Source organism: Lactuca saligna, chromosome 3 (genome assembly GCF_052625555.1).
Source record: "Lactuca saligna cultivar CGN05327 chromosome 3, ASM5262555v1, whole genome shotgun sequence".
NCBI lineage: Eukaryota > Viridiplantae > Streptophyta > Magnoliopsida > Asterales > Asteraceae > Lactuca > Lactuca saligna.
Genome location: NC_136419.1, coordinates 180,035,150 through 180,047,065, shown reverse-complemented (window position 1 = coordinate 180,047,065; position 11,916 = coordinate 180,035,150).

Genomic DNA, 11,916 nt, shown 5'->3' with positions numbered 1-11,916 from the left:
ATTAAACATGTGTATGATTTGAGAGAATTGAAATTCAAGAAACGGAGGCGTATTTGGAATATCAAGAATCTGGAAAAACAGTTTCTTGGAAAGCCTAACCTTCTTATCATTGATTAAAAGAAAGGTAATCGCATCAGTGGCTTTATTGTAGGTATTTGTGGATCCTGCTTGAGAAAGCCAGGATAATGGAACATAAAAGGAGTTGAATATTGCTTTTGATAAAACAGAGTGTTTTAACACAACAATCAGCATCTTGAATTCCTCCGGACACTGTGAAAGTTCACCATTTACGTAATATTTGTAGATTAAATCTTCATAATAGGTACTGAGGATGTATCTTCTGTGGAAGCAACAACATGAGAAGTAGTCGCCATTGTTAGGGTTTGAAGAAGATGAAGAACAGAGAATTTTGGGAATTTAGGAGTGTTTGATCGTGTAAACATAAAATGTACTCTGAACCCCCTTTTATATGTAATGCTGGATGATTTGAATTTGAAGCGGGATGCATTTAATGAAATCCAACGTGGCACCTTGAAGTCGGACCAGTTCTGCGAAAAGTTAGCCATGCGTTAAAAAGCGTATGTCACATCTCCTAGAAAACCAGGTTGAATATCATACGTCACGATTACACAGCCTGTCACAATCCCCTTTATTGAATAGTAACCGTTAGAACCCTTCGAATGGAGGCAAGGCTCTTTCACTTTTGGGATGAAAAGCGAAGTCATATGCCAGATGTTCGAAATCATCAGCCTGAGTTGGTATTACTCAGAACCTCAAGGATTTCATGTGTGTAGTGTGCCAAAGAAAGGTTAGAAAAGAAACAATTAAAAAAAAATTGGAATGTATTGATGTCAAAAATTCAATTTGACACGAATGCAGATAAACCCCAGGCAAAGGTTGCTTCGTTAATCATCAAGAGAGATGATCAACAGCTTGTGTATGTTCTCGTGAAGTACAATCGACTACTTTTTGATAAGCATCAAAGGGCTTCTTTTAAAGGTAATTCTTGAGTTGGTTTAAAATTTCGTTACATGTCAACCTAAACATAATGTGATAAACTGTAACAGAAATTACTTGTTTAACCAGTGTAGTCAGCGACAAGTTGGCTTTGAAAATTATGATCATGACAAGGATATTCGAATGAAACTCACACTGAAATCATATTCATAAAAAAAAATATGTTATGGATCTTGTTGGGTAACAAACATCGTGGGTTTTGAATATTTGATCAAGACCACGCATTCGAAATGAATATGATTTGGAGTTTTGAATTTTCGTACAGAAACAAAAGTTTCGTTAATATCTGGAATAATGTTCCCCGTCAATTCCTTAAGTTTCAAGATGTTTGGGTTTCACTTTCATCACGGACTCATGATGTCAGATCATTAACACATAATTTTTATATATCTAAGTCTCGATGGGTTTGATCAGAGACCTCTCGGACATATGTCTTTGTGTGTGATCGTGTAAGAATGTATTGACGAAAAAGATTGGTGTAAGACACGAAAAGTGACTCTGTTATGTTTTGGACCAAATAGAAAACTCTTAACTCATTTTGAGAAGAGTAAGTTAGCTCAGAGACTAATGTGAGTATAAGCCTAATTGGGAAGAATTTTTCGTATGAAAAAGTTCATTAAGGCTGTCGTACACACACATTGAGTCATGGAGACTTTGGTCGACATGCAACAGCATACTTCTAGGGATAACCTAACTAATTCGAATAATGAAAAAGATAGTGATGCATACAAAAAAAAAATTACCTGTCCCCAATATTGCCTGCTTTTTCCCTTCCAAAACATCATCAAAATCTGTAAAAATTAAAAATATTTTTGTTGTTTTTGAATTTTTCGAAAATTAAGACAAAAAAATGAAAATCTTTTTGGATTTTTAATTTTTACAAAATTTTAAAGACAAAACAAAAGAAAATCTTTTTGGATTTTTAATTTTTCAAAAATTTTAAAGACAAAAGAAAAGAAAATCTTTTTGTGTTTTTGATTTCTTGTAAACAAACAAAATTTGTCATTCTTTTAAAAGTAACAAATGTACGAATTCGAAGCGTTCAAAGCGTTGACTATGAACAATAACCACTGATGCAACGCTAAAGATCAGTGACAATCATGCAAATTCGAAGCGGTCGAAGCGTTGACTATGAACAGAACCACTGATGCAATGCTAAAAATCAGTGACAATCATGCAAATTCGAAGCGGTCGAAGCGTTGACTATGAACAGTAACCGCTGAATGATAAATGACTTTGTTTATCGCCTCTGACTCATTCTTTTTCTTCTCTTAGTATTCATCTTTTTCGCACGGAACAAAATTGCCATTGATCATTCCAGGACCTTCTATTATTCGCATTAGAGACTTTTCATCCAAAGCTTTCGTGAAAATATCAGCTAACTGATCAGTTGTTTTCACGAAATGAACTTCAATATTTCCATCCTCCACGTGATCTTTAATGAAATGATAACGAAGAGCCATGTGTTTAGTCTTTGAATGCTGCACAGGATTATGACAAATTCTTATTGCACTTTGAGAATCACAATATAATGGAATCTTTTTCATATTAATTGCATAATCACGTAATTGACTTTGAATCCATATTATTTGCGAAGTGCATGCAGCAGCCACATATTCTGCTTCAGCCGTGGAAATCGACACACATGTTTGCTTTTTCGACTGCCAACTGACTAATTTAAAATCAAGTAATTGACATCCTCCACTTGTACTTTTTCGATCAAGATTACAACCACCCAAGTCTGCATCTGAGTATGCTTGAACGAAGAATCCTATTTTCGAAGGATACCACAATCCTAACGAAATAGTGCCTTTAAGATAACGAAAAATATTCTTCATAGCAGTAAGATGTGGTTCGCGTGGATTAGACTGATACCTAGCACAATTACACACAGAAAACATGATATCAGGTCGACTTGTTGTAAGATAAAGTAACGAACCTATCATGCTTCTATACAACGTTAAATCAACAGTTGGTTTGTCTAACGATGGTGTTAACTTTATGCCCATTGCCATTGGTACACGAAGCTTTGTGCTATTCGTCAATCCAAACTTTTCAAGCAGATTTTTTGTATATTTTGCCTGATTGATAAAAATCCCTTCTCTGTTTTGACGAATATTCAATCCAAGGAAATTATTGATTTTTCCCATCATGCTCATTTCAAACTTGTTTTTCATCAAGTCTTCAAATTCTTTAGACAAAGCAGGGTCAGTCGAGCCAAAAATAATATCATCAACATAAATTTGAACAAACATAAGATGATTGCCTACTTTCTTTCGAAATAGTGTGGGATCAACAGAACCTTGTTTAAATTTAGATTGTTTCAAAAATGATGTAAGTGTTGCATACCATGCTCGTAGTGCTTGTTTTAGACCATAAATTGCCTTATCTAAAATATAAACATGATTAGGAAATTCTTCGTTAATAAAACCTGGGGGTTGTTCCACATATAATGTTTCTTCAAGCTCTCCATTAAGAAATGCACATTTCACGTCCATTTTATAAACATCAAAATCTTTGTGAGCTGCATAAGCCATGAATATTCGAACCGCCTCGAGTCTTGCGACAGGGGCAAAAGTTTCTTCATAATCGATTCCTTCTTGTTGAGAATAGCCTTTTACAACAAGTCTGGCTTTATTTCGAATAATATTTCCATCTTTGTCCGTTTTATTTTTAAAAATCCATTTTAACCCGACAATCGAAACATTTTCAGGTTTACGAATTAATCTCCAAACCTTGTTTCATTCGAATTCAGACAATTCCGATTGCATTGCAACAACCCAATCTGAGTGTTCCATTGCATTCTTAACTGTTTTTGGTTCAATTTTAGAAATAAAAACATTAAACATACAAAATTCTTGATGAGTATTCAATACCTCATTCTTTGCACGAATTTGAGCTCTTGTTAACACTCCTTCTTGTGGATTCCCAATCACTTGATCCTTCGGATGATCTCTAGTCCATTTTTCCATGGGTGGATATGCTGGATCAAATTCCAAAGGAGCATCTTCGAATATTTCATCATATTCTGAGCCTGCATTCGAACATGCATCATCAACATTATGCTCCCCCTCAACAACATGCTCCCCCTCAATTTCAGCATTCAATTTTTATTGCTCCCCCTCAAAAGAATGTTCTTCGTCATTCAAAGTATTTGAATCCAATTGCTCTCTCTCCAAAGGATTATCATTCATAGATTCGCCTTCTTGAGGAGTTGATGATTATTCATCAGTAAGTTTTGACAACTCTGGAATGTGATTATCAGGAGCATGAACTTCAGCATCAACTGCATGATCTGAGATGCCAAAAATTAAATCATAATCATTATCATACATTTGTATAGAATCAGTTTCAATTTGTGTTTCTTGAAAAATTGGATAATTCGAAAATTGATGTTCATTTGATTTAACATAATAGTCATCGAATGTAAGATTGAACATTTCTTCCACTTTTTGTGTTCGCTTATTTAACACTCGATAAGCCACTGAATTGTGTGAATATCCAAGAAAAATCCCTTCATCAGCTTTTGCTTGAAATTTCGAAAGATGATCCTTGAGATTCATAATAAAACACCTACATCCGAAAACATGAAAGAACTTTACATTAGGTTTTCGATTATTCAGAATTTCGTATGGTGTAATATTAAATCTACGATGAATGAACGATCTGTTTTGAGTAAAACATGCAGTTGAAACAGCTTCAGCCCATAGATATTGAGGTAAATTTGCATATGCCAACATAGTTCTTGCCGCTTCGCATAATGAGCGATTTCTTCGTTCTACAACACCATTTTGTTGTGGTGTGTATGGAGATGAGAAATTATGCGAAATTCCTTTGTCCACTAAAAAGGAATCAAGAATTTTGTTTTTGAATTCAGTTCCATGGTCACTCTTGATTTTTCGAACAGGCTTTTTCAATGTGATTTCCATCTTTTTGATAAAATCAATCATAATTTGTGCAACTTCAGATTTGAGCATGAGAAAATAAACCCACGTAAATCTTGAAAAATCATCAACAACAACTAAAATGTACCGTTTATTGTTGAGAGTTGATACAGTCGAAGGACCACATAAATCGATATTTAATAACTCCAGAGGTGCAACAATATTTGAATCAATTGTAATTGGATGACCTTGTTTATGTTGCTTGCCAACTTCACAAGTTGCACATAAAGAATCATTATCAAATTTAAGTACAGGTAAACCTCTTACCAGATCTTGTACCACAAGTTTGTTTATGTTTCGAAAATTGAGATGTGAAAGTCTTCGATGCCATAACCAGCTCAAATCAGAAGTAGCTTTCGAAAGTATACATACTGCTGGTTTACTTACAATTGGATTGATGTCCAAAGTAAACATGTCACCTTTATTTTAGATTTCAGTAATATTTCGTTTGAGTTAACATTCGAAATAACACTTCCTTCTTCGTTGAAAAGAACTTGATTGCCAGTGCCCACAACAAGTTGAGAAACACTTATCAAGTTATGTTGAAGACCTTCAACATATGCAACACGATTCACTGTGAATTGTCCATTTGTGATTTTTCCATATCCTTTGACTTGACATTTTTGATTGTTCCCAAACTTTACTACTCTAGTATTTTTTAGACTTCGAAAATCTCGTAAGTTCTCCTTCTTTCTAGTCATGTGACGAGAGCAACCACTATCGATGTACCATTTGTTATCATATTGCTCGTCATATAAAACCTGCAATCAATGAAAGATTTTAGGTACCCAAGGCTTTTTGGGTCCTTGGAAATTAGATGCCAATTTAGAATGAAATGAAAAACTTTTAACCCAATCACAAACTTTGATTTTGAGACTATCAATTAAGTTCACTTCATCATCTAAAGAAACTGAAACATTAGAATTTGATAGTTTCGAATATTCATTGACTTTTCCCTTCGCATCTTGAGTTTGTGATTGAATTGTCTTCGCTTTTGAGACAGGTCTCCATGCTTTTACTGAGATATTCGAATCTTTAGATGATGAGCTGCCATTCGAAGAAATATTGACATACTTTTCGTATGCTTCATTAATTTGCTCTTTTGAATATTTATTCGACTATATTTTTCCTTTTCCTTCAAGCCAATGATCAATGTTTTTCCTTGAAGTTATTCCTTTTTCCCGATATGTCATCATTATTTCTTTCTTTGTGTAATTAGGAAAATTTGGCTTTTTAGGAACAAAATCAACTTTAGGTTTGGCAACATAAGAATAAGCATAGGATGTATTAACTTTTGATTTGAAATCTTGACGTTGAAAAACTTTTTGATTTGGATTATATCTTTTTGAAAAATCTCTTGTTTTGTTAGTCTCTGAAACTTTCGAAAACTTTGTTTGCTTATTTACTTCAGACCTTGTTATATTTGATCGTTGGGTTTTTTACAAAGAAGCATTTTTAGTTTTAAAAACATTTTTGGTTGATTGTGATTCAGACATCTTTTGTGATTCAATATATTGCCAAAACATTTTCTTTCTTGCTTGTCTTTTTCAAATGTTGTTTTCATTCGAAAATTTGTCAATTTTATCTTTCAATTCCTTTGAGTTTAATTTGACAACTTTTTCTTTCTCCTTTTCAACATATATCTTTGCCTCTTTTTCAATTTTTGATTTTTCAACCCATTGTTTTTGTGGTTTTTATCTTGGAAAAATATACGAATTCTTTGTTAAAGTGTTTTCAACGGTGTTTTGATTTGCGAAAAAACCTTCCTCGGTTGTTTTTGAGTTATTTTCCTCAACCATCTTCTTTAACTCTGGTTCAATATTCTCAACATTGCTTTTAGTTACGAAGACTTGATTTGGAAAAATGACATCATTTGTGCACTTAAAAGTTGGAAAGACCACCGTGTTTGTTTCAAGATAATGTGGACCTTTTTCTTTCATCACTTCTTCGAACTTTTGTGTATCATCATACACTTGGTCAACTACAATTCTTGGAATTTCTTCTTCTTTTGAGAATACCTTTTCTTTCGAAACTTTCTCAACTTCTTCATCATCACTATCATCAATTTGACAATCTTTGAGATCCACGAAGTTCATTTCACCAACTTTCGAAGTTGAGGGTATATCAGTTTCATACTCAACTATAAAATCCTTAACTTTTTCTTTCCCTTTAGAATTCAAAGCAACATTAACGACAGTCAACTGAGAACAATCAACATCTTCAAGCTCACTAATTTCACTAATATTGTCAGAATCATCTTCAATATCAGCAAAATTAGATTGAGAATCAGATGTTGAATTCTCAGCCTTTTTCAAAATGTGAATTTGTTCAGATTTAGTCAAAGTATCATTTACAATGTTAACTAAATCATTCAAATCAAGACATTCATCAACTTTGACAATTCCATATCTATACTTGTCATTTGGAACTTTGTCAAAATCTGCTATCTCCTTTTCACAATCATACGAAATGTTATCTACCTTAGCTCTTTCAAAAGCTAAAAATGGCAGCAATTTTCTATGTTGTTCTTTACTAATTTCACACGAATGATGAAGTTCAGTTAATTTTCCATATAACCTCTTAGCAGCATTACAGTAGATATTTCGTTGTGCTAATAAGAATTTATTATCTCTTGAAAAATTATCCCTATCTACCATGATATTCGTTATTTGGAGTTCTAGACAATCTATTCTAGATATTTTCAAATCTAACTTCTTCTGAGTCTCTAGCAATTGTATTGACGGTTTCTAAGCCTCATTGCTAGCAGATACCACAATTGAATCAAAATAAGTAACAGTTTCATCAAAAGATACTAATTCAGAATCATAAGCATGTATTGGAATATTAAAAGATTCAAGAATGTTTCGTACCTTTGTTGTCATTGGTGATCTGTCAGCAGCCTTTGATACGAAGCATTTTCCACACACTTCGTGTGTTTCCTCCTCTAAATCCTCCTCCATCTTTGCAAACATGGCTCTATGGGTTGGATTGCGAATTTCTTCATCGTCTTATCCAGATGACCAGATTTGATATGTACCATCTTCTTCCTCATCAATGCCCGTTGCAACTAGATACAAATTCTTAGCTTTCGTACGAAACTCCTCTAACTTTTCAGCGTAGTATGCCTCATATTTGACCTTCATCTTCCTCTCATCTTTCTTTCGAAGCATACAGTCATTTGCAAGATGATTCGCACCATTGCAATAATGACAATCAATCCCGGTATCTCTCTTCAGCTTCTTCTCACTCTTTCCCTCAACATCCTTCGAATCTTGCTTCTCTTCCTTCTTATTCTCTTCCCTTTTCTTCTCTTCCCCAACATTTTTACTCAGAAAATTCCCTTTTATCTCAGACGACTTTGCCTTCTGATTGAAAGGCTTTTTAAAGAACTTTTTCACCTTATTATTTAAGTAAAAGGCAATTGCTTCATCATCAGAGTTCATAATGAACCCTTCTTCATCTGAAGCATCTTTCTCAGAAATCTTTGACATCAAAGCTAGTGGTCCTCCCAACATAGCCTTCGTTTCTTCAGCTATTTCATTCACTTCGCCTTCATGAGTTTTAAGTTGGTTGTACAAGTCATTCAATGTAGATGTGTCAAAGCTCTGTTGGTTCTTCACCATCATGCTCACGCTCCGCCATTCCTTTCTGAGTCCCATGACAAATATCAGATTGAATTCCATTGCTGATCTGGTGATCCCATATCGATTGTATCGATATATCAACTCATTCAGACGATCGTAGTATACTTTAATTGATTCACCATCTTTCTGTCTGAAGTCCTTCAGTTCAACTAAACATTGTTTGATAGAATTAACCTTCATCTTCTCACTTCCCTGAAACTTTTCCTTGAGATTGTTCCAGATTTCTTTTGCAATTTTACAACTACTCACGTAGTTGTAAACAACTGGAGGCAAAGCTCCTCTTAGTTCTCTCATACATCTTTTCTCCAGCTTTTTCAGACGATCGGCTTGATTTTCAACTTCAAAGTTTCCAAAGGAAGAACCAATTTGTTGAACATTCGATGGTGGATTGCGATTACCAGAAATACAATTCCACAGATCTTCATCCAATCCATTAAGATAATCCTGCAGACGATCCGCCCACTGATCGTAATACTCAGGGATGAGTATAGGAATTTTGGTGGAAGATCCTAGAAGATGAGAAAATGAAGTCATTGAATTCAGATCGAAGGATGCCATTTTTGTACGGAAGAAATACTTGAGATTTTTAGAAGAAACTATGAGAATTTGACAACAAACTGTATGAATCAGACCACAATCACTCTTAGAACACTCGATTCAATGAATTTAGTGCAGAATCTAATCACAATCTAAGATCTAAAGAATTTTTTACTTCCAAAAAGTGCGGAAACTTTTGAATCAAACAGTTGATTCAAAAACCTTTTGAACAAAGTGAAAATCAGATTATAGATGTAATTCCTACTCTGATACCAATTGATGAATTAAAGAATCGAATATAGAATGAATTACTGAATGAATTCAAAGTAAGTATGCGAGATTTGAACACCGATGTAAATATGATCTGTTTGGCTCTATTATGCTTTATCAAAGTTTACAGAGTACAATGAATTACTGTAAAGACTTCATTACTAAGACACTAGTAACTACTCCTATTTATAGGAGAGGAAAGCGTACAAAAAATATACTAAGGACTAAAACATTATGCTTCGAATATTATGCCTTAGTAAAATAAAAATACAGAAAGATTCGAAGACTCTAAATACAAACTTCGACTATTACAACACTTTGACTCTAACAAGCTTCTCTCCGCTCCACTATCAAACAGTATGCATGCATATGAGCTTTCAAGGAGAAACGTACCAGCCAGCAACGGCTTCCCCTTGGCTTATAGCCAGAACTCTTCCTGCTCCACCAACATTTCTTCCCTTGGGGCAGTCCTTTTTATAGTGCCCCACCTCGCCACATCCATAGCAAGCCTGGCCCATACCAACGTCGGGAACTTGGGTGATCGGCCTTGCCAGAGATTTGCAGAAACGGACAGTGTGTCCTTTCTTGTTGCAGTTAGAGCACTGCATTTCACGGTAGGGTCCAATGTGGTGGAAGTTGCATTTGTTGCACTTTGGAAAACTTCCAGCGTACTGCTTCACCGGAGCAGTATCAACGGGTGTTATCACGGCATGAACCGCCACAATCTGCTGCTTTTTGGCAGCTTGTTGTTTCTTCTTGTCATCCCAGAATGTCACACCCCGGCCGTCGGCAGAAACACCGGGCAGTGTAACGTCATTTCTCGTATCATAGTTATCAACTTCCTGAAAACACATGCATTTTAAAAATACGTCAACATAAAGTTGGTGAGTCCACAGGTTTTGACTCCATATAAAAATAATACATTTTCCAAGTTCAAAAATATAGTTTTGAAAGTATCATTTTGACTCTCAAACATTTAGTATATATATATATCCTAGGTATAATGGCTTACTTACCAAATAAGTGTTATACCTAAACATTCTTTGAACCTAGAGTATAAGTATAAATGTTTGTAATTCCATACAAACAAAGTTGCTACGTATAAATCTATTTCAATTCTATACGAGTAAAATCGTTACGTATAAATCTATTTCAATTCTATACAAGTAAGTGGGATAGGTATAGTGGTCTACTTAATATACAAGTAATATACCTACTAGATTCTTATACTTAGAGTATAAGTCTTTGGGAAACTTATACTTAACATTCATACTTGTATATCGACAAAGTATAATGCTTCTACAGTTGTTCTACCATGAGTCTGTAGATGCAACTGTATGACTTAGTTTTATACCTCTTATTATTATTACAAGGATCACACATTGCGGTAGTACAAGGATTACACCTTGAGGTAGTACAAGGATTACACCTTGAGTAGTACAAGGATTACACCTTGCGATAGTTTCCGCACGTTTCATCAATGCCGAAACAATAACAAATAAAAGGATAGTTCATCACTCGCTGTTGGTTGACTGTAGCTAACAGTCACAAGTGGGGCGGTCAATCTGTATACTATTTATACACAACTTCCTTGCTCAAACGGGATTAACGAATACATGTCAGAGGACTTTCACTAAGATCCCCAATCTTAGTTGATGAATACAATTACTCATGTAGACTTTGACGGCTTCCTATAGCTCTAACAAAAAAAGAATCTTCATGTCTAAAACCCTAAGTTACTAGACTATGCTTTTAAACATTACTCCTAACTTCATAATATTTAGGCAGTATAACAGCTATATCTTGAAGTAAAACCAGGTTTTATCTTGACCTAAAACCAATAATAACAACATATAATGTTTCTAGCTTTATCTTGACATAAAACAATCAATAAAAATACCAAGTTTTATCTTGTCTTAAAACTAACAATAACAACATATAACATATCCAATTTTATCTTGACATAAAACTATTAATAGCAACATACTATATAACTTAACATTTAGAACTTTTGAATATTACTTCGCTATTATATCACACACAACATATATGTAGAATCCTAAGTATAACTCAAGATCTACATTAATATATTTCTATAACAATAGCATGCTAACAAGTTGACAATAGTTGTATATTTTCAAAATATTATATTTAGAGCAACCATATCTCGGTTATTATAACTATCTACGTTGATACTGATATACTATCATATAAATATAACAATAACATATATATATATATATATATATATATATATATATATATATATATATATAATATTTAGCATGTATTTTCCCCCGAAAATATTAGAAAGTGGGGCCATGAAACTCACCTTAGTAGCGTGATTATAGAATCTAAACGGTCAGAGGCTCATCATTGTCAGGCTCGAGAAGGGAAAACGGCCTTCGGAAACAAGAGAGAATGAAAGGAGAAGGTGTAAGGATTGAATAAGATTTGATCGCTATTTATACGGTGTTCTGGAGCCATTCACGTCGTGAACTTCC